This window comes from Eleutherodactylus coqui, chromosome 2, assembly GCF_035609145.1.
Source record: "Eleutherodactylus coqui strain aEleCoq1 chromosome 2, aEleCoq1.hap1, whole genome shotgun sequence".
NCBI classification, from domain to species: domain Eukaryota; kingdom Metazoa; phylum Chordata; class Amphibia; order Anura; family Eleutherodactylidae; genus Eleutherodactylus; species Eleutherodactylus coqui.
Window position 1 is genome coordinate 54882852 of NC_089838.1, and position 23031 is coordinate 54905882.

The window sequence follows — 23031 nt, forward strand, 5'->3', positions numbered from 1 at the left end:
AATAAGAATAGATCAGCGTGGTCATCTGAAGAAGTTAAAATGTACAGCAGGCCTTTTTTTTCCTTACCGCCATACATAAATAAATCCATCCATCCATCCATCCATAACTATAGATTATATAGTGAAATAAATCCTGCTATTTGTATAGCGATAGATAGATAGATAGAGTAGATTATAGACATACATTATATCCAGATGATAGATTTTAGATTATTTATATCTGTGTAGATTCTATCATCTATATTAATTATATAATAGATCTATGGATTATCTATCTATCAATCAATAGATCTATTATATAATCAACATACATTATAGAATCTACATATATACAGAATACAGCTATATGTGTTTGTGTATGTATGTAGATATATAAATATATATATATATCATCTAAAATCTATCTTTAATCTATATGCACAACATCTATAATTCAGATATAATCTATATCTATAATCTACATAATTAATAAATAAATAGATTCATTCATTCATACTCATTCATTCATACATACATACATACACACTGTATGCAAATGAGCCAGGTGTCTGGCAGGCTGATGTCACTTCTGATGTCAGGAGGCTGGAATCGGCAATGGAACGCAAGGAAGGAGAAGAAAATCCACGGTGCACCATGGGAGAAGACCCGCGGTCCACCGTGGGAGAAGACCAGCGGCGCCATCTTTAAAAGAAGAATAGAAGAAGCTGCAGAACGCTGATGCAGGTAAGTGCAATGTGCTTTTTAAAAACTAACCTATGCTTTCTTTTTAACAGACTTTAAATGCACACAAAAGTAGAGCATGCAGCGTTTTTTTCGCATTTGGGCAAAAAAAGGAAACGAAAACCAATGGAACTTTTTGATCACTTTTTATTGCGTTTTTTCTGGGAGACAGGGTAACTAAAAAAGTGTATTTCTGGCGTTCTTTATTTTTTTTTTCAGACGACGTTCACCGTGCGGGAAAAATAATGCACTAGTTTGATAGATCGGACTTTTACGGACGCGGCGATATCAAATACATATTTTTATTTTATGATTTTGATTTTTTAATAATGGATATGGCAAAAGGGGGGTAATTTAAACTTTTATAACTTTTTTTTTTTTTAACAATTAAAAAACTTTATTGATTATTTTTTTTACATTACTTTGAAGTCCCCCTGGGGGACTTTAACATGCGATGCTTTGATCGCTCCTGCAGTATGACGTAATGCTATAGCATTACGTCATACTGCTTTTTTACAGGCAGTCTTTCAAGCCACCCTGTGTGGATGGCTTGATAAGCAGTCTGCTAAGGCAGCCCTGGGGCTATTCATTAGGCCCCCGGCTGCCACGAAACCTGCACGGCTCCCCCGATCTCACCGCGGGGGGGGGGCCGTGAGGGACCCCCGAACAGCGTTCGGGGGATTTAAATGCCACTGTCAGAATTGACAGCGGCATCTAAAGGGTTAATAGCCGCGATCGGCCGAACGGCCGAGCGCGGATATTGCCCGCGGGTGTCAGCTGTAATAAACAGCTGATGCCCGCGCTGTATGGAGGGAGATAGCGGCGCTACCTCCCTCCATACACGTCCTGCAACAGCAGGACGTAGTTTCCCGATGGGGCGGTCGTTAAGGGGTTAAAATCTCCCATGTAATCCTATGGAGGCTGCGTTTTATCGCATCACAAGGCGACAAATATGCGCTGCAATGTTAACATTGGAAAGTCCTACCGACTTGCGCGTTAAACAAAAACATGCGGTTTTTAATGTGCGCGGCAGCGATGCGATTTAATCCTCTAAAAAAAGCATCGCTGGTGATTGTCACGGCCGTATATTGGGACAAAACTAAGCCTAAGATTTCTGTGGTTTCGTTTTCACCAGCAGTATTCTCTCCCGTTAATACTTGACCGAGAAAATATAGGACCTCCCTTAACCTACCCATTCCCCTATCTGGAATAACTGTACCTACCTCAAAAGAAGTGATAAGCAGCGATTAATTTGACTGTTGTAGGCTGCCGTCTCCCGTTTAAGGGCGAATTTCAAACGTTGTCCATCACAGAGACAAATGATCTGGCTCCAGCAGCGTCTAAAGGAGTACCTGTTTGCTCACTTCTAGCTCCAGTGTAATTCTTGTTATATGGTCCTGCCTGTCCCCCTCCTGGCCCTGTATATAAGGGTGCTGGCTATATTTTCTGATGACGATACATGTATTTTGGGTACTATATACAGTATATGCACACGTTGTCTATTGGTGAGCCGCTGTCTGTGACAGTTCACTGGAAATATTAGCTTTCTATAGGATGGGGTATACTGGTGAGGTTTCTGCTCGGAGCGCTCTTCTTGGGGCACTAATCCCATTATATAGGCGAGACCGTTATATACAGGGCTATGGGAGGGATAGAAAGGACCATCCAACTAGGAAAGTGTTATCATTAGTACTTCCCATGTCTTTTCTTTCACTGTATCTGTATACTGAGCAGGTCAGTATAGCATAGGCCACCTTGCGTGTTTTGCGAACGGAGTACACTGTACCAGTCTCCCATAGACGGCCATGTTACTGCTCACACGACTTGCATGAAATACGCGTGCAGCATGTTCTATTTTGCTGTGTGGTACGAGCACATAAACGCTAAGATAGTATGTGGCGATGGGCGGCACACAGCCGGTATGTAATGTCACTGTGTGCCACGTGCGAGATACGGTCATGTGAGCCCAGCCTTACTGATTTAGTGGGAGTTTTTCTTGTGAATATATGAATCTTCTGGCTTCCATTTACGCTACTCAGGCATTCTGGTCGCCACTTGTAGTTGTGTGAACTTCACATTGAGAATCTGCAGCATACAGAAGAATGAGAAGCAGTGAAGGACGGGTGGAGCCGCAGGTCTTTTGTAGGGGAAAATTAAATATATATGTAATTTAGGTTTCCCTAGTGGGGTGCAGCCAACCCAGATCTCGTCTTTACTTTCAATGAGAACGTGTATTTTATTGTTTATTTGAGAAGCAACAGACATCTGAGGATGAGATGAACTTCTCGGTTTTATTGACACCAACATAAGTAGAAGCATTTCGGGGCTCTGGCACTCCTTCAGTTTTTGCTGGCAATACACTTCTCTGTTAAGGCGACTCATGTCTAAATGCTGCCCACGATTCTGTCAAAGCAAATGCTGAGGAAGGGGAGCCGTAGGCCTGAAACGCGTCTCCTTATGCTGGCTTCAATAAAACCGAGCAGTTGAGCTAATCCCCGATGCCTTGTGCTTCTCTAGGACGGTCGCACCTATACCCAGTTTGTTTTACTATTGCCTCACAGAATCATTGAAGGATGGCAGGCTACATCTACTGCGCGGACCAGACGGCGTCTGTAAGATGCAGTACGCTACTTGCTTAGCGGAGCCATGCTGCACAGATAGTGTAGTTGTGCTAAGCCATGTGGAGCTGTGACTCAATTACTCAGTGGCACGCTGACGTAAAATGCGTTAGTGTTACTACATCTGTAAATTGATGTCTTGCAGCTTTAAAATCTGCCCCGCAGGTCAATTTAAACTGTAGATTGTTTTTCCGCATTATATGGATGAGATTTCTTTAAATGTGTGACTACTTCTCCATTCACTTCTGTGGAGCTGACGGAGATGGTCAAGCACTGAGCTCCCATGAACGGCGGAGTCGTAGTCATGCAATGAGACTAGTGCTACGCGACCAAGATCGCTGTATAGCCCTGCGACCTCATGCTCTCGGGCCGGCTTCACACCACCGGTTTCCTATTGTTCAATCCGCAGTTGTCGTCCACACGGAGGATCTGCAGCAAATCACATGCATTGAAAGATACATACTACTGCTACTTCCTTCACACTCGCGGTCATCCGCATTACAGATTCTGCAGGAACGCAGGGTCGCCGGCTGGGGTAACGGCCAGATTCCGCTGTGGTATCCCGCATTCGGAATGTGAAGCGGTCGTGTGCAGCTGGCCTTACTGAAGACAATGTAGTTGCGATACAACTCACAAGTAGCTGCGACCAATATATTGCAAAAATCCAACCTCGGTGAGGTTTTAGCACTCTATTGGTTGTGGGAACTTGCGCGACCCCATTGATATATTTGAGAATGCAAGTTCACAGGGCTGCACAGCGATCTTTGATCACATGACCCATGTCATGGCGAAAGACTCCATAGAGCTCCAGCCTTAGGGCTCATGTCCACGATTGTGTTCTCACCGCAGAGACGCAGCGTTTTACGCATACCACCGTGGGCTCTTCGGCCAGATTCACACAGATGTATTTGCGTAGCATATTACGCATGAAAAATATACATGCTAAATACACGTCAGTAGAACCCGCTGATTGCAGCGAGTTCCTTCACATAAGTGTATTTTGCATGCGCATTTTGTCCAAAAAAAAAAGCAGTCCCCTTTATTTTCTCGTGCATTTCTGCAGGGGAAGAACATGTATTATTCTAATTACACTAATTGCCCATTTCAATAAATGGCGGCATGGTTGCGTGTTTTTTTGCGCTTGCAAATGTGCTTGATTCATGCTAACAAAAGTACAGTAAGGGCCGCTTCACACAAACATATTTGTTTCAATGGGTGCCTTCAGAATTCTCTTTACAACGTAGTTGCGTATGGGCTGCGGGTATAGCCGCGACCACGGAGCACAATAGGCTCTATGCTGCGGATATCCGCGGTAAAATAGAACCTGCTGCGTTCTCTTTTCTGCGAGTGGATTGCATAATTCCAACCCACTAATGTGAGCGGAATTGTGTAATCCAATGCGATTGATCTGCGTATTACCGCGGATCAGACGCATGCGGAATCCGTAATTCCTATCCGGTCATGTGAGACCGGCCTAAGGTAGATCTCTACCTTTTTATCACGTGACCGGGGACCTCTCAACAAGGTCACTGCTCCAGGCTCTCCAGGGAGCAAGGAGATTTTACGTTTCCTGGACTCCCCGACTCCTGCGCATGTGTCCGGTGTTTTGCTGGCGGTCGCATGTGCAGAATCCGGGTAAGTTCACGGATGAGGATCACGTCGGAGTGCAAATACGGAGGCCTCCGGTAAAAAGTTTCATCTCTCACCGATCGCATCGGTGAGGGGAGATGAAACTTCAATTTTTTTTAAAAACTTTTACGTGATCGCCATTATCCATTGTATAACGGCGAACACGGGATCAGGAACCACTCACCGGGGCCCCCCGTGAAATCTCCAGGCTCTTGGCTCAGTTTTGTAGCCAGGAGCAGGGAGATTTTAAATTATCCTGGCAATCCACAGCTTTTGCGCATGCGTCCGCCATTTTGGAGACGGGCGTGTGCGCAGAAGCTGGGGTAAGGTCCGCGGATAAATCTGGGGGCCTTATGTGCGTACTTTCATCCTCCGTGAGGGGAGATGAAACGTACGCTTTTTAAACATGTTACCCTATGGAGCCTTCCTCTCTGTTGCATCGCATGAAAACGTGATTTTTGTGCGGTGCGATGCAACTTTGACAGGAGGAAATCCAGCAGAAAAGCGAGCAGCCGGGCCGCTTCAAAGCCGCCGCGGGTTTTTCCGCGGCGGTTCTCCCAGCGGGAATCAAGCGGGTTTTGCTGCGGCCAAACCGCGGGATTTCCGCCAGGAATACGCCCAGTGTGATCCCAGCCTTAAGGGGTTAATGGTTGTCGTCCCGTATGACACAGGTTCTCTTTCCCCCCATCTATTCCCAGCAGTGAGGACAACTCCCCCCATCAGGACGCATGAAGCTCCCTGCTGGGTGGTGTAGTACACAGACACATCCTCATTACTGTAGAGGAGCAGTGACTGAATATCACACATGTACTACATATAACTGTACAACAAGCACCATACATTATCAAAACATGCCCGACATGGCACAGCCGCCGCCCCACGTACTCACCACTGCCCGTCTCCACCAGCCGCATGGCTTATTTGACATTTGTGAGTGCCCCAGCAGCGCGGCTCAGCTTCACACAGGATCGTGGAAACATTCCTTCTGGAAGAGTGAGGTGCCCACCTATAACCCCAGGGCTGATAATGGTGGCTGTGTGACAGGACAGCAGGGAGACATGTAGCTGGGGGGGAGCTGGTCAGTGACAGACTATACAGGGACCAGCAGTGCGGTGCCCACCTATTACCCCCAGGGCTGATAATGGTGGCTTTGTGACTGGACAGCAGGGAGACATGTAGCTGGGGGTGTGCTGCTCAATGACAGACTATACAGGGACCAGCAGTACGGTGCCCACCTATTACCCCAGGGCTGATAATTGCGGCTATGTGACAGGACAGCGGGGAGACATGTAGCTGGGAGTGTGCTGCTCAGTGAAAGACTATACAGGAACCATGATGATGTCATCATCCAACTCCGCCGTACACCGCGTCGGCCGACCCTCCACCCCTCCCACAACAGGCGTCTGGTAGTGTGAGGAGACCACACGGGTGCCAGGAGCAGAAGAATGATGATGTCTTCATCCAGCTCCGCGCTGTACACTGCGTTGGCCAACCCTCCACCCCCTCCCACAACAGGCAGTGCGGCAGGCTAGAAACGCACTCCATGCACATTCTTTATATGGTGGGGGCCTCTGAGTTCCCTCACCGCAGGGGCCGGTTTGCAATTGTGACACCTGACGGTACACCTATGCTTTTCCTAAAGGCACACAATCTGCTGGTCAGTACGATTAAGGGTTAATACATTTGTGGCATTTATGCGCATCGTTTACTTAGACTAGTGACGTCCCCGTGCTCTCGTGGAAGGTTGTACATACACTGGAACTATAAGATTTGGGCTCTCCCATCCCCCGACCATAGATGCAAAACTTCAGACGAGACACCCAATGAGTATTCCGGAGGTTTCTCCCCCCACCCCCGAAACAAATCCCAATCATCATCTTCCGCCAAGTCACCAAGATGACTAATCCGATATTTTTGTATCTTAGTGAACTGAATATGGCCGCCACCACAACTTGCCTCCAGCTTTCCTAGTCTTCTGCACAACATCATTACATGTCTACACCACCAGATTGAGGTGTGGGGGGTGTGTACCCAACAACCAATGAGGTTGCTGGAATCACTCACTGCTATTAAAGTGCGGCTGAAATACAATATATGCGGCCCCTTCAGCAGCGCTCTGCACTCACACTATAGCAGGTTAGTGTGAGAGCGCAGAGTGCTGCTGAAGGGGCCACGGGATTGTTCCTTTTAGAACAAAAGTTCCCGGTGGGAACAAATCCCAATCATCATCTTCCGTGCGGCTCGTTCTATCTTTGGGTGGGGTCTTGCATCACCCATTGTTTTAATGGGGCTGGCGGCAGCATCGCACCGCGTGCTAGGTGCGGACAGCCGCAGCGGGAGGGAGGGGAGGCAGTTTTATTACAAAAATGACTCACATCCACAGAAAAATCTTACATTAGCGAAAATGGGCTGCGATTCACGGCCTGGTATCGCACTCACTGTGTGACATTAGCCTTACTGCCAGATCTTCCTTGGATTACAGCGGATCGCTGGGGGTTCAGCTAACCTAATGCCAACACAATGGATCTCCCAGCTTTCCTAGAACCCTCTAGAGCAGTGCTCCCCACCTCCGCCCCTCAGCGCCCCCAACAGGTCAGGTTCAGGATCTCGTATAGTAAGAACACCTGTGGCAATGTCTGAGGCACCAATGATAATTACATCACCTGTACAACACTGAGGAAGTCCTGAAAACATGACTTGTGGGGTCCTGAGGACTGGAGGTGGGAGTCACTGCTCTACAGTGATATGACAAAAGGAGGCTGGATGACAGAACATGTTGGTAACCTGATAACCATCATGGAGCCCCCTACCGCTGACACGAACAGAGCCTCGCTCGGTAGTCGTCACCCCACTTGCCTCGGCTCCTGAAAACAAAGTGGTGTAGACATGTAATGATGTTGTGCAGAAGACTAGGAAAGCTGGAGGCAAGTTGTGGTGGCGGCCATATTCAGTTCACTAAGATACAAAAATATCGGATTAGTCATCTTGGTGACTTGGCGGAAGATGATGATTGGGATTTGTTTTGGGTGTGGGGGGAGAAACTTCCGGAATACTCATTGGGTGTCTCGTCTGAAGTTTTTGCATCTATGGTCGGGGGATGGGAGAGCCCAAATCTTATAGTTCCAGTGTATGTACAACCTTCCACGAGAGCGCGGGGACGTTACTAGTCTAAGTAAACGATGCGCATAAATGCCACAAATGTATTAACCCTTAATCGTACTGACCAGCAGATGGCAATGTTGACCGCAGCATGTAATTGCAGAGGGCCGATGTGGCCGTTATCATCCTGAAGTCTGACATTGGCCTCTTGATCTGCCATGGCTGGGATAGTAAAACCCAAACAGAAATACACTGCAGTGCAGCATTGTGCTAGCTGATCCCCACCGGGGCGAACAGTGCTGGCCAAAAAAATAGCATTGGTGTGTTAGTGTATCTTGACGCCACCCGTAATTCGTGGTGGAGTCAAGATTGACAGGGGGTTCACGCCCCCTCTACGTGATTGGCTGCATTGGAACAAACGTGTCAGGTCCTGCAAGGTCGGTGAACGTAACAGCCCGCCGTGGTGCTATTTTTTTATCCTGGGTGCCCAACTGAAGGGGTAGCACATCAGAGAGGCAGCCTGTGTCCTTATGATGCGTCTGGGGTTAGAGAGGCGGCCGCCCTTACCCACCACCACCATATACTTACTTGTCTTCGGGGGACCTTCTGTCAGGCAGAAGACAGACGGCCAAAGCAATATAGTAAAGTCAGTGGCCCCCCGCACGTAGGCGTCCGCCCTCACCCACCATTGAGTCGACCGCAGTATTGCGAAGTGACACCGTTGCAGTGGCCGGCACCCAGCAGACAGAAGCCTGGCGCAAGACACTACAGTCCGTCGGCCCCATGTACGGAGCACGCCGCCAGCGTCCCATACGTATGGGACTACGTAGCCCTGCCCTGCACGCACACATCAATCCATACAGTGCTGCTAGGACCTTAGTACGTTGACCCTATCGGGAGCTTCGGGTGTGACGGGGTCGTTCTTCCTGTCAAACCCCTTGCTTCCGGTGGCGTCAAGGTACACTAATACCTAGCATTGGTTTGATATACAGTAGGCCTCATTTATTAGAACTAGCTACAGGAAAAACTCTGTTGTCCGCAGCAACCAATCACAGGGCAAGTTTGCTTTTACTAGAGCAGTTTGCAACAATGAAAGCCCCCCTGGTTGCTAGGGGCAACAAAGACAGTTTTTTAAGTATTTAATCAGTAATCTACTTCTAGAACATTGCTGGTGAGTTATTGGAGCTTCTGCACAAATGGGCAGCAAGTGTAATAGTCGTTTGGCCGCGTCTCTCCCGTTATTTTGGATTCTTGGTTCTGGAGAGCCGATATGCAGTCTGTAACCTTCCAAAGCCCCCGATTCACCCATGTGCTGAATTTGGTGCAGATCGGTCTAGTTCACCGCATCTCACCAGTGCTTTAGTAAAAAAAAATTTTAGCAAATATCCCGTGATCAGAAGGCTGGGTTCACACAGGGCGGATTTGTCGCAGAAATTCCGTCCAGTGTTAGGCCACGGCAAATCCACCTGTGGCCCTTCAGCCCCGCCGCCGGGAAAAGTGCTTCACGGCCCTGTGGGTTCCCTGAAAATTCACTTGGATATGCAGAACTTTTAGGCCTCATGTCCAAGTGATTGAAAGAAGAATTAAAATCCGCAGCGGATCACCCGCACTCGGATCCGCACCCCATAGGGATGCCTTGACCACCCGCGGGTAGATAAATCCCCGCAGATGGTCAATAAAAGTGAATTTAAAAAAATGTGGAGCATGAAAAAAAATGGACATGCTCCATTTAGGTGCGGGTCTCCCGCGGGGACGGCTCCCGCAGGCTTCTATTGAAGCCTATGGAAGCCGTCCGGATCCGCGGGAGACCTAAAATAATAAGCATACCAGCCACCCAGGACATAAGTTATCTCTTAAGGGGTTAAACCCTTAATGCCACCGGATGTACGTCTGTCCTGGCTGTGTGGTACTTGCCACAACAGGACACAAACGTACATCATGTGGATGGCGTGGGATCAGAAGCTGAGCTCACACCATCCGATAGCGGGCAAATACATCTGTGTGAATCTGGCCGAAGAGCCCACGGTGGTATGCGTAAAACGCTGCGTCTCTGCGGTGAGAACACAATCGTGGTCATGAGCCCTAAGGCTGGAGCTCTATGGAGTCTTTCGCCATGACATGGGTCATGTGACCAAAGATCGCTGTGCAGCCCTGATGTCTGCAAGACATCAATTTACAGATGTAGTAACACTATCGCATTCCACGTCAGCGTGCCACTGAGTAATTGAGTCACAGCTCCACTTGGCTTAGCACAACTACACTATCTGTGCAGCACGGCTCCGCTAAGTAAGTAGCGTAGTGCATCTTACAGACGCCGTCTGGTCCGCACAGCACATGTAGCCTGCCATCCTTCAAGGATGTAAAAGAATTTGGCGGAAATAACAGTGACAACGAACATAGTGGCGGACATAATAGGTAACGCCACCACCGCAGCGGGGAAAATATCTATATTATACTATCACATACAGGACACGATCAATGCATGCAACCCGATACCAACAAAAGCAAAATGGTGGATCATGTGAGCGAGAACCGCATACAGCGGCTCCCGGTGACAGCTCCCTGCTCTCGGCTACTCATTCTAGTCGAGAGCAGGGAATTTTTAAATTTCCCAGGCCTCCCGGCTCTCTGCGCATGCGCGTGACGTAATGCATCTGGCGCGCACGCGCAGACGCCGGCGGCAGTGCCGGGGAGAAGACAGAAGGATCCGGACGCTGCGGAGGACCGGAGGTGAGTACTCTCAGCTCCCCTTACGGATCGGATCTGTAAGGGGAGCTGAAACTTTAATTGTTTTTTTTTTTTAAAGGAACGTTTATTTAGCCAAAATAGATACATATACAAAAATAGCGGACACCAAAGAGAATGCACATCTTGTTGATACATCACAGTATATGAGAATTGAGAAAAAAAAGGAGACAAAAGTAAGAACACTGAGTGTCTCGCATATTCGTGTGCATTTCTCATAAGAAAGTATTTGGCTGTTCATTTTTGCTTTTATTTATAAACTACTCATAATAAAACAAACCCAAACCAGGTTAGGGCTCCAAGCCTCGGAGTCCCAAAATATCAGGAGAGAGAGAACGCTAATAAAAAGAGAACGGGAGGAACCCCCACCCCCCAGGACAAAATAAACAAAGGGACATAAGAAAGATTAGAGAGAACAGCCCCCCTCCCCCCCCCCCCAGAAAGAATTTTAACCCTCCCCCCTTAATCCCTTAAACAACAAACCTGCGCGACTCAAAGAAAAAAAAAGGATTAGCCTAAACAGTAGATTGGTTCAAGCGGGTGTACCTTATTTTATCCCTTCCTAGTATCTAGACAGGCATCTCTACTGCCGTTGCAGGATTGCTCACCCAGCTCCCCCAAATCTTGTCAAACTTCTCAGGACATCCTCTCGCCATATAAGTCAGTTTGTACATTGGAAGCACAGAGTTCACCACCTGGATCCATGCGTTCCTGGTCGGCCTACCAGGGTGTTTCCAATTCAACAAAATCACCTTTTTAGCATAGAAAAACAGTAGCTTATATAAGGTGCGGGTTGCCGCTGCCACTGGCAGGTCTCCAACAAGCCCAAAGAGGCACACCCCAGGGTGCATGATCCTCGGGGCCCCAGATGAGACTCCATAAATATGAGGACGTCCCCCCAGTAGTCTCGCATGACACCGCAGTCCCAAAACATGTGCATGATAGTCCCGTCGGCAATTAAACATCGGGGGCAGGTCGCCGAGGGGAGTAGACCCATTACATGTAGCCTAGATGGGGTGTAGTATATCCGGTGTAGGAACTTTACCTGGATGAGCCTATCTCTAGCACTAATCAAGGGAGGACCAGAGCTCGCCAATATGTCCTCACCATCCCCCTCCAGCAGATCAGGAATGTCGATGATCCATTTTTGGGTGGCTCTCTCTCTTAACGGGGCAAGACACTGCACCAAGTGGGCATAGAAGCTGGACAATGGTCTTACTATGTTGCACATCTGTGCCAATCCCTCCAGCCGAGTCAGGGACAGCGGTATGGACAGGCCCTGAAACTGAGCCCTGATCACATGTCGTAGCTGGTAATATCTGAAATAGGAGTGCTCAGGCAGGTTGTAGACTATCTGCAGCTGAAGAAAGGTGCAGAAGGCGCCCTCCGTGACTATGTCAGATAGTACATTAATACCCTGAGCTCTCCAGAATGCAGACTCTGTAAAGCGCTGCAGGTGCGGCAAGTGTGGATTATCCCACAAAGGAGTATGTGGGGACCATGTGACTTCCACTACAGGGGTCAGCCGCAATGCCTTGTGCCATATTTTAAGTGTTACCAGCATGGGGGCAGGTAAGGGGGCAATAGAAGAGGAGCGGCCACGCATCAGCAGACCCCTCAATCCCAGGGTGGGGTCCGCCACCCTGCGCTCCAGCCTGACCGCCGGATTGTAATCCGATGAGGTCAGCCACCACCCAGCATACACCAGCTGGCTAGCCAGGTAGTAATAGTAAAAATGGGGTAAGGCTAATCCTCCCCAGCTCACCGGGAGGCACAGGGTCTCCAATTTAATCCTGGGGGTGGAGGCTTTCCACAGGATACGCAGTACAATCCCACGAAGCGTAGCGAAGAATCTGATTGGGACCAGGACAGGGGAGTTATGGAGTACGTACAAAACTTTTGGTAGCAGCTTCATCTTTATCAAATTGACCCTGCCCACCAGAGTGAGCGGGAGAGAGGCCCATCGTGTTGCCATTCCCTCAGCCCATTTCAGGAGGGGAGCTAGGTTAAGGTCAGAGAAGGCAGAAACCCTCACTGACACTCTTATACCTAAATAGGTTGTCTGAGTTGTCCAGCTCAGTGGAGCGGGCAAAGGGAGCTCAGCCGCTGCAGAGTCTATCGCAATTAAGTGGGTTTTGTCCCAGTTGACCCGAATACCAGAATGCAGGCCAAATATGTCAAAAATGGTGAGTGCAGAGTCAAGCGAAGACTCCGGATCCTGGAGGAAGAGGAGGGTGTCATCAGCGTATAGTGCTATGCGCTCTTCATAGTTGTGAAATTTAAATCCTTTTATTACCGGCGAGGTCCGGACCCGGATTGCAAGTGGCTCTATAGCAAGGACAAACAGGGCAGGGGACAGGGGGCAACCCTGTCGTGTGCCTCTACTGAGGGGAAATTGGGCCGAAATATGGACATTGGTTTTAATACTGGCTACTGGGGAATCATATAGGATCTTTACCCATCTAATAAATACTGGCCCAAATCCAAACCGTTGCATCACTGCCCATAAGTACCTCCACTCTACTGAGTCGAAGGCCTTTGCCTGGTCTATAAATACCAGGGTGCGTTTTCCGCAGTTAGAATGTTCATATGTCAGATGGTCAAAAAGCCGCCTTAGATTCATGTCTGTACTTTTGCCAGGCATGAAGCCAGATTGGTCAGGGTGTATGATCTCTTTAAGAATGGAATTTATGCGCGTCGCAAGTATTTTTGCCAGAATTTTAACGTCGTTGTTAAGAAGTGAGATCGGCCTATAGGAACCACAATCTGCAGGATCTTTTCCAGCTTTAGGAATCATGACAATTATGGCCTTGCGCATGGTGTCCGGCAGGGCACCATCTCGCAGAATAGAATTATATAGCGTTAGAAGCCGGGGAGCTAGGAAATCCACATTCTTTTTATACCATTCCCCAGGGAGTCCATCCAACCCTGGCGATTTCCTATTGGGAAGTGACTTGATAGCGTCCATTACCTCCTCTATACTCAAGTCCCCATCCAAATAAGTGGCACTACTTGGGCTCAGCGCTGGGAAGGGGATATCATCAAGGTAAGCTATTAGCTGTTCATCCGAGCAGCTAAGTTTGGAGGTATAAAGATTACTATAGAAGTGGGCAAACGTTAGATTGATCAGTTTGGGATCATCCACCAGGGTCCCCGAAGCATCGCGCACCCCCGTGATTGGCGGCAATGTCTGATCCTCCCTAGCCAAATAGGCCAACAGATGACCGTTCTTATCTCCCTGGTCAAAGACCTGGTGACGAGTGTAAAGAAACTTCTTTTTGGTATATTCAGTGAGCAGTAACTTGTATTTCCGCCGTAGGTTATTTAAGTCCAGGTAGGCCTCTGGGGAAGGATGTGCTATGTGTCTGGCCTCCGCCGCAACAAGGCGGCGTTCCAGGTCCAATCGGGCAGCCTGCAGAGATCTTCTATACTCAGCGATGGCGGATGTGAAAGACCCCCTAGTAAAAGCCTTAAAGGCATCCCACACAGTTAGCTCCGAAGCAGTCCCCTCATTGACCTCCCAGTATATCCCTGCTTCCTGCTCAGTGTACTCCTGTACCTCTCCCTGCGCCAGCCATAGAGGGCTGAGTCTCCACAAGGGACGAGAGCTCTCCACACCAAGGTCAAGGACCAGCTGGAGTGGGGAATGGTCCGATATGCCCCTGGGCAGATAGGAAACATCCCGCACCATAGGAAGACAGTCCGGGGAGCCAAAACACAGGTCGATGCGGGAAAAAGCATTATGTGTTAGGGAGTGACATGAATAGGCAGTGTCATGCGGGTGTCGCAGGCGCCATATTTCCTGTAGCAAGTAGGAGTCAGCCCATGTCAGCAATCTGGTTGATGCCGAGGCAGCTGGAGTGAACCAGTCCCGCACCGGGTCCAAAATCAGATTGAAGTCCCCCATAAATATTATTGGAGCAGGTTCGAGCAAAACCACCTGGGCCATCAAATCAGAGAGGATTTTAACATCAGCGGGGGACGGCAGATAGATATTGATTATTGTGAGGAGCCGGCCATGGAAGGTTCCCTGAAGGATCAAAAACCGACCCCCAGGATCAATGTGGATTTGTCGGAATACAAATTGGGCTGCTTTAGTTACCAGGATGCTGACTCCTCTGGCATAGTTGGAATAAGTAGCGTGGTACGCAGCGCCTATATTGGCTCTCTTAAGAGCCAGTATCTTTGAGCCCTGTAGATGTGTCTCCTGAAGTAGTATGATGTGGGGAGAATGGATTTTTAGAAAATTGAAAGTTAGAGCTCTCTTAAATTTGGAATTCAAACCCCTAACATTCCAGGAGATCAGCTTAAGATGCATGCTAGCCATTGCCATAGAGTTGGACATTGTTTGCACAGGACACCCGCATAGCACCGAAAGAAGAGTCGCGCCAAAAAAAAGTGCAATAAAGTAAAGTGGTTATCTTAGATATATGAACCATAACAAAAACCCCTTCCCACCCTACCCATCCCCCCAAACTTAGGACAGGTTTGGATCCCCGAATACCAAACTTTATGAGGGGCATTAGGCCTGCCCCAGCGAACTAAAAGAGAAACTTAAAACAGAGAGGACTGAGAGAACAAATATAGTCACATGGTCCCCCTGCGAAAGAGCATGAGACACAATTGCGTCATGTGGGCTGTATCTCCACAGCTTGCATATACCCGGCTATAACCTGGGATACTGATATGTGGGCTGGTTGCCCAAGGAGGGGGAGCCCCCACCAGGCCATTGGCCATGAGTTGGGGTCCACCAGGGAGGGCCACAGAGAGTAACATTATCAGGCCGCCGGGAAAGTCAGAGGAAAAAAAAAATTAGCATAGTTAACAGAATCCACATCACATACCAAAGACGATTTTATCATAAGTGGCTGGCCCAAAGGGCTAAGGAGGTGGGTAGGGGAGAGGAGGCGAAAAGGGGGAAAGGAAGCAAAGAAGGGGAAAGGAAACCAGAGAGGGCAGGGAGCGGTAGGGAAGAGGAGAGGAATTTCCTTCAGTTGTTGCCACAGAGAAGAAAGAGTAGGCCAGCCACGGCATCAATTTTGTAATGTCTCACAAACAGGATTCAATTTTGCTCGAGCCAATTTAGGACATCTCCAGGACTCTCGAAGAAATGGGAGCGATTGTCCTTGATCACTTTTAGCCTAGCAGGGTACAACATGGCGTAGACAAGCTGTTTAGCGCGCAGAGCTTTCTTTGCCTCTGCAAACTTTTGCCGCCTCTGCTGCACCTCCAAAGAGAAGTCTGGGAAGATACGGACTGTTTGCCCTCCGACCTTCAGCGGATCTTTCATGCGGTTGAGCGCCAAGACTTTGTCCCTGTCCCTATAGTTGAGTAACTTAGCTATGAAGGTGCGAGGGGGTCCTCCAGGTGGTGGGGCCCTAGATGGAATACGATGGGCTCTTTCCACACAGAGCAGAGGCGAAAGGGAATCTGGGCCGTATGTCTGTTTGAGGAGCGATTCCAAGAAATCGCAGGGGTTTTTGCCCTCTGCTCCCTCCGGCAGTCCCACGAACCTGAGATTACACCGACGCAACTGGTTCTCCATGTCGTCAATTTTTCTCTGCTGTGCTGCAAAACTGGTGCTTAGAGTCTGCACGCGGTCCGAGAGCGGCGTAGTGATATCCTCAAGGTCAGATACTCTGGTCTCAACCTCGGTCGTGCGTTCCCGCAGCGTTTGAACATCCGCTCTCAGCAGACTAAAGTCTGATTGCAAGGCATCGATTTTCTCGGTGAGGGCAGAGCGGGACTCCGTAATTGCTTTCAACACATCAGCAATAGTCGGGCCGGACACAGGAGGTGAAGCTGGGGCAGCCCCCGCAGGGGATGTGCCTTGTGGGCTGCAGGGCTCGTTAGATCGGGTGTCCGCTGAGCCGCTGGGTCGGGCATACTGTTGCAGCTTGTTGGCTATTTTATTTTGTTTAATGGGTGCCATCTTGCCGGAGGGGTACAGTTGGAGATATCCGTCGGCTCGAGCTTGTAATGTATCGCAGGGGGAGTTCACATGTAGTTTAGTGGTTAGTGCATAACTGTTAAGGAATAGTCATGATGCAGTGCAGTAATGTCAGTGAACTGGCGCCACACCACCACTAGGTGTCAGTAGAAAGCAGGTCAAGAGTCAATGGGTAAATGCAAGTGAAGCAGACTTTGTGGGTTATGAAACAAAGTAAAGGCTGCAAATGTGGGCCTGTGCTTCTCTCTCTGGCCCACAGAATATAGCCCCAGTGTTGTACTGTGTAGTCTGGTGAGCTGCACAGGCTTTCAACAGTCCCAGCTCTGCTGCATCTCTGCTGTGCAGGCTGTATATGTGTGGCTTGCTGCTCACAATAAATGTCAGTCCCTGGGAGTAGAGGATGACCCCCTCTCTGGCCTCAGGAGCCTCCTGGACAGCACTCCGGACAGAGGCCCTCAGTGCAGATGGAGCTCCCCTCCTCTTCAGCCCCCCCCCCCCCCTTCCTCAATCTGTGGAAGTCTCGGCCCTCACAGTGCCTGCAGGCAGATTCAGGGCTTTCTCCAACTTTAAAGGAGTTGTCCGGCCACACAGGGTAAAAATTTTTATAATGCTGCTGCTTTCCTTTCAGTAAGGATAGTAACAGACAGCATACAGGGGCTCAAACCGGCCGGCAGATCAGCTGCAATGTCAGTTTATTACCTTAGACTGTGATGTTCATTGTAGCTTTCAAAGATGGCGCCTCTGTGTGCGCGCTCCCGATGGTAGTAAGAGACATGAACAGGCAAAATTTCATGGCCTCCCTCAGCTCACGTCCTAGCCCCGCCCACGACACGCCCACCTCTATTGAACTGCTCTACAGTCTCTCCCCGCCCAGGCCCCGCCCCCTGCTGCATACTATAATCAGAGGGGGTGTGGCCAGGGGAGACTGAGTTATACACTCATGTCAGGAGGGGGGAGGGGAGGGGAGGGGAGCGAGCGGCAGTGATGTATGTCTGTGCAATGTCAGGATGGATGGATGGATGTGTGCAAGTGGCTGTCAGAAGTCCGGGGGGGGGGGGCGATGGATGTGTGCAAGTGACAGCCACTTGCACACATCCATCCATCCATCCTGACATTGCACAGACATACATCACTGTATGGATGGATGTGTGCAAGTGGCTGTCAGAGGTCCGGGGGGTGGGGGGAGGGGGGGCAGCGGCAGTGATGTGTGTCTGTGCAATGTCAGGATGGATGGATGGATGTGTGCAAGTGGCTGTCAGAGGTCCAGGCGGAGGGGGGGGGGGGGGGGGGGGGGAGGATGGATGGATGTGTGCAAGTGGCTGTCACTTGCACACATCCATCCATCGCCCCCCCCCCCCCCCCGGGACTTCTGACAGCCACTTGCACACATCCATCCATCCATCCTGACATTGCACAGACATACATCACTGCCGCTGCCCCCCCTCCTCCCCCCCCCCCGGACCTCTGACAGCCACTTGCACACATCCATCCATTCATCCATCCATCCTCCCCCCTCCCTCCCTCCTCCCCCCCCCCCCCCCCCCACGAGAGCCCGCCCCTCCTCTCATTCTTACCTAGGAGTTGAAGAGCCAGCAGCCACGCCTCCTCTGGCAGAACTGAGCTTCCCAGGCTGAACTTCTGCACATGCGCAGAGCTGTGCTGGAGAGGCGCGTCCCCGGTCGTCCCGACAAGAAGAGGAGAAGAGACTTGTCGGAACCAGGAACCATGGCAACCGAGGAGCAACACAGGGGGGGGCAGCCAAGAGGTAAGTGAATAACTTCTGTTTGCCTAATTTACAATGCACAATGTATATTACAAAGTGCATTGTATTGGGCAAACAGAAGTAATGAGACCTGATGTTTATGGCCGGACAACCCCTTTAATTGTTTTTAACTTTCCATTGAGTTTAACGCGATCGCGCTAGCTCCACAAGACTAGATTGGAGCGGCTCCTCTCTTCAGTAGCTCCACTCTAGCGACTTCACTGATCTGCTGGCTAGAATGTATTGGCTGGTGGTAGGATCTCCCAGCAGCCACTACACTCCAGACACACCATCCAATCAGTGAGCGGGGGGCGGGGCTAGTGAGCGGCAGCTCTGGGGAGGACGCAGCAGTTCTGAACTTCATGTCTTTTGGGGTGGGTGCGGTGGCCGGGCTTCAGTTCCTGCAGGCAGAGCTGCACATCCAGCAGGTGAGGCCATCATATCTCTAGTGGGCATTAGTGTTTACAGCTGCTTTAACCAGGGCATTGTGGGGTAATGGGCGGGGCCATAGTCTCCGCTGGGGCACTGTGGGTAATGGGGAGGGGGCTCTCTAGTCTTCGCTGGGACTAGTGGGGTCATAAATGGAGAGGTTTATGCGCACAACAGAAGCAGCTGCACAGCGCAGGCCGAGTCTTCATGCATGGCTGCTGCCGCACAGGAGGCTGGAGGGGCGGGTGAATAACAGCACCTAGCGGACATGGCGCGGCCCCAACTGCACCGCTCTGCGCCATCTGCGTGCAGCGCGGGGACTTCTTACAGATGCGACACCATTGTACCCTTTACATTCCACGGTCAGCATAGATTGCTGTCAGTCCCAACCAGCTCCCTCTGTAAACCCTTTACATGCCACGGTCAGCATAGATTGCTGTCAGCCCAAGCCAGCTCCCCCTGTGCTCCCTTTATATGCGGCGGTCAGCATAGATTGCTGTCAGCCCCAGCCAGCTCCCTCTGTAAACCTTTTACATGCCACGGTCAGCATAGATTGCTGTCAGCCCCAGCCAGCTCCCTCTGTAAACCCTTTACATGCCGTGATCAGCATTTATTGCTTTCAATCCCAGCCAGCTCCCACAGTGAGCCCTTTACATGCCGCGGTCAGCAAAGATGGCTGTCAGTCCCAGCCAGATCCCTCTGCGAACCCTTTACATGCCGCGGTCAGCATAGATTGCTGTCAGCCCCAGCCAGCTCCCTCTGTGAACCCTTTACATGTCGCGATCAGCGTAGATTGCTGTTAGTCCCAGCCAGCTCCCTCTGTGCTCCCTTCACATGCCGCGGTCAGCATAGATGGCTGTCAGTCCCAGCCAGCTCCCTCTGTAAACCTTTTACATGCCCAGTCAGCATAGATTGCTGTCAGCCCCAGCCAGCTTCCTCTGTGAACCCTTTACATGCCGCGGTAAGCATAGATTGCTGTCAGTCCCAGCCAGCTCCCTCTATAAACCCTTCACATGCCGCGGTCAGCATAGATGGCTGTCAGTCCCAGCCAGCTCCCTCTGTAAACCTTTTACATGCCCAGTCAGCATAGATTGCTGTCAGCCCCAGCCAGCTTCCTCTGTGAACCCTTTACATGCCGCGGTAAGCATAGATTGCTGTCAGTCCCAGCCAGCTCCCTCTATAAACCCTTTACATGCCACGGTCAGCATAGATTGCTGTGAGCCCCAGCCAGCTCCCACTGTGAACCCTTTACATGTCACGGTCAGCATAGATTGCTGTCAGCCCCAGCCAGCTCCATCTGTGAACCCTTTACATGCCGCGGTCAGCATAGATTGCTGTCAGCCCCAGCCAGCTCCCTCTGTGACCACTTTACATGCCACGGTCAGCATAGATTGCTGTCAGCCCCAGCCAGCTCCCTCTGTAAACCCTTTACATGCCGTGATCAGCATTTATTGCTTTCAATCCCAGCCAGCTCCCACTGTGAGCCCTTTACATGCCGCGGTCAGCAAAGATGGCTGTCAGTCCCAGCCAGTTCCCTCTGCGAACCCTTTACATGCCGCAGTCAGCATAGATTGCTGTCAGTCCCAGCCAGCTCCCTCTGTGAACCCTTTACATGCCACGATCAGCATAGATTGCTGTCAGTCCCAGCCAGCTCCCACTGTGACCACTTTACATGCCGCGGTCAGCATAGATTGCTGTCAGTTCCAGCCAGCTCCCTCTGTGAACCCTTTACATGCCACGATCAGCATAGATTGCTGTCAGTCCCAGCCAGCTCCCACTGTGGGATAGTACAACCTCAGATTCTGCTCCCACGAGTTTACAGCAAGTACCAGCCACCCAGGACATAGGGCAGCATATAATTTACTCCCCCCCCAACACACACATAGGGCAGCATATAATTTACTCCCCCCCCCAGCACGCACATAGGGCAGCATATAATGTACTCCCCCCCCCCCCCAGCACACACATAGGGCAGCATATATTTTACTCCCCCCCCCCCCTCCAGCACACACATTGGGCAGCATATAATTTACTCCCCCCAGCACACATAGGGCAGCATAAAATTTACCCCCCCAGCACACACATTGGGCAGCATATAATTTACTCCCCCCCCCCCCCCCCAGCACACGCACAGGGCAGCATATAATTGACCCCCCCCCAGCACACACATAGGGCAGCATATATTTTACTCCCCCCAGCACACACATTGGGCAGCATATAATTTACTCCCCCCCCCCAGCACACACATTGGGCAGCATATAATTTACTCCCCCCCACCCCAACAGCACACACATAGGGCAGCATAAAAATTTAATCTCCCCCCTCCTCCCCGGCAGGATTACCTTGAAAACTGACCTAGGTCCTAAGGGGTGTACAGATGCGGAGGCTGCTGCTGCTTGCACAGAGGCGGCTCTTCCTCCTACTCGTGGGACGCTCTGTTGTCTGGTGCTGCAGTCCTCAGCGCTTCAAGAAGGCGCCCTGTGATTGGTTGCGGCAGCTGCTTCCACACCAGCAAGGACCATTGTATTTCAGCTGCACTTCAGTAGCAGAGAGTGATTCCAGTAACCTCATTGGTTGTTGGGTACACACACCCCAGATTGAGGTGTGGGGGGTGTGTACCCAACAACCAATGAGGTTGCTGGAATCGCTCACTGCTACTGAAGTGCGGCTGAAATCCAATATATGCGGCCCCTTCAGCAGCGCTCTGCGCTCACACTAACCTGCTATGTGTGGAAGCGGCCCCTTCAGCAGCGCTCTGCACTCACACTATAGCAGGTTAGTGTGAGAGCGCAGAGTGCTGCTGAAGGAGCCACGGGATTGTTCCTTTTAGAACAAAAGTTCCCGACGGGAACAAATCCCAATCATCATCTTCTGCCAAGTCACTAAGATGACTAATCCAATATTTTTGTATCTAAGTGAACTGAATATGGCCGCCACCACAACTTGCCTCCAGCTTTCCTAGTCTTCTGCACAACATCATTACATGTCTACACCACTTTGTTTTCAGGAGCCGAGGCAAGTGGGGTGACGACTACCGAGCGAGGCTCTGTTCGTGTCAGCGGTTGGGGGCTCCATGATGGTTATCAGGTTACCAACATGTTCTGTCACCCAGCTTTCCTAGTCCCTGAATGGCCAGTCAGCCTCCTTTTGTCATATCACTGTAGGGCAGTGACTCCCACCTCCAGTCCTCAGGACCCCACAGATCATGTTTTCAGGACTTCCTCAGTGTTGTACAGGTGATGTAATTATCATCGGTGCCTCAGACATTGCCACTGGTCTTCTTACTATACGAGATCCTGAACATGACCTGTTGGGGGCGCTGAGGGGCGGAGGTGGGGAGCACTGCTCTAGAGGGTTCTAGGAAAGCTGGGAGATCCATTGTGTTGGCATTAGGTTAGCTGAACCCCCAGCGATCCGCTGTAATCCAAGGAAGATCTGGCAGTAAGGCTAATGTCACACAGTGAGTGCGATACCAGGCCGTGAATCGCGGCCCGTTTTCGCGCTCGCTAACGTACGATTTTTCTGTGGATGTGAGTCATTTTTGTAATAAAACTGCCTCCCCTCCCTCCCGCTGCGGCTGTCCGCACCTAGCACGCGGTGCGATGCTGCCGCCAGCCCCATTAAAACAATGGGTGATGCAAGGCCCCGCCCAAAGATAGAACGAGCCGCGGTTCATATACGTGCAATATTTGCTCTGCCGCATGAAAAAGGCCGAAGTGTTCAATTCCCCTGCAACGCCCCCGCAGGAGAAATTAAGTATTACGCCGTCCTTCTGCCATATGATGAACAGACATGTCGGCTGCACCATATGGTAAACTGGAGTCGGGTAATAGTGAAACGCTCAAACGTGGGAATACAACCGTTCACGTTCCATCTGAATATTGGCGCATTTACGGTCAGCGTTCGGAGGCAGAACACGTCTTAAGCAGGATTTTCACACAATGAACACAGAAACAGCAAACCTGCTGTGAAGTCGAGGAGCATCCGACACGTTCGCAGCAATACGTACAAATCTGCCGCAGGACAATGTACGAACATGGCCTAAATGTTAGGAGACTCGTATATATGAGTCCCCTAAT

The 23031-nt window shown here is 50.3% G+C and overlaps 2 long non-coding RNA genes across 2 annotated transcripts in view; one reads left to right on the top strand and one right to left on the bottom strand.

Annotated features, from left to right (window-relative positions):
* Positions 1-17586, bottom strand: part of LOC136610561 (uncharacterized) — a 91333-nt gene extending 73747 nt beyond the window's left edge. The window contains exon 1 of the long non-coding RNA XR_010790105.1: positions 17461-17586. This is a non-coding gene — a long non-coding RNA (uncharacterized lncRNA). The remainder of the gene's footprint in view (positions 1-17460) is intronic.
* A 780-nt stretch (positions 17587-18366) lies between these two features.
* Positions 18367-23031, top strand: part of LOC136611410 (uncharacterized) — a 74902-nt gene continuing 70237 nt past the window's right edge. Inside the window, exon 1 of the long non-coding RNA XR_010790265.1 lies at positions 18367-18526. This is a non-coding gene — a long non-coding RNA (uncharacterized lncRNA). The remainder of the gene's footprint in view (positions 18527-23031) is intronic.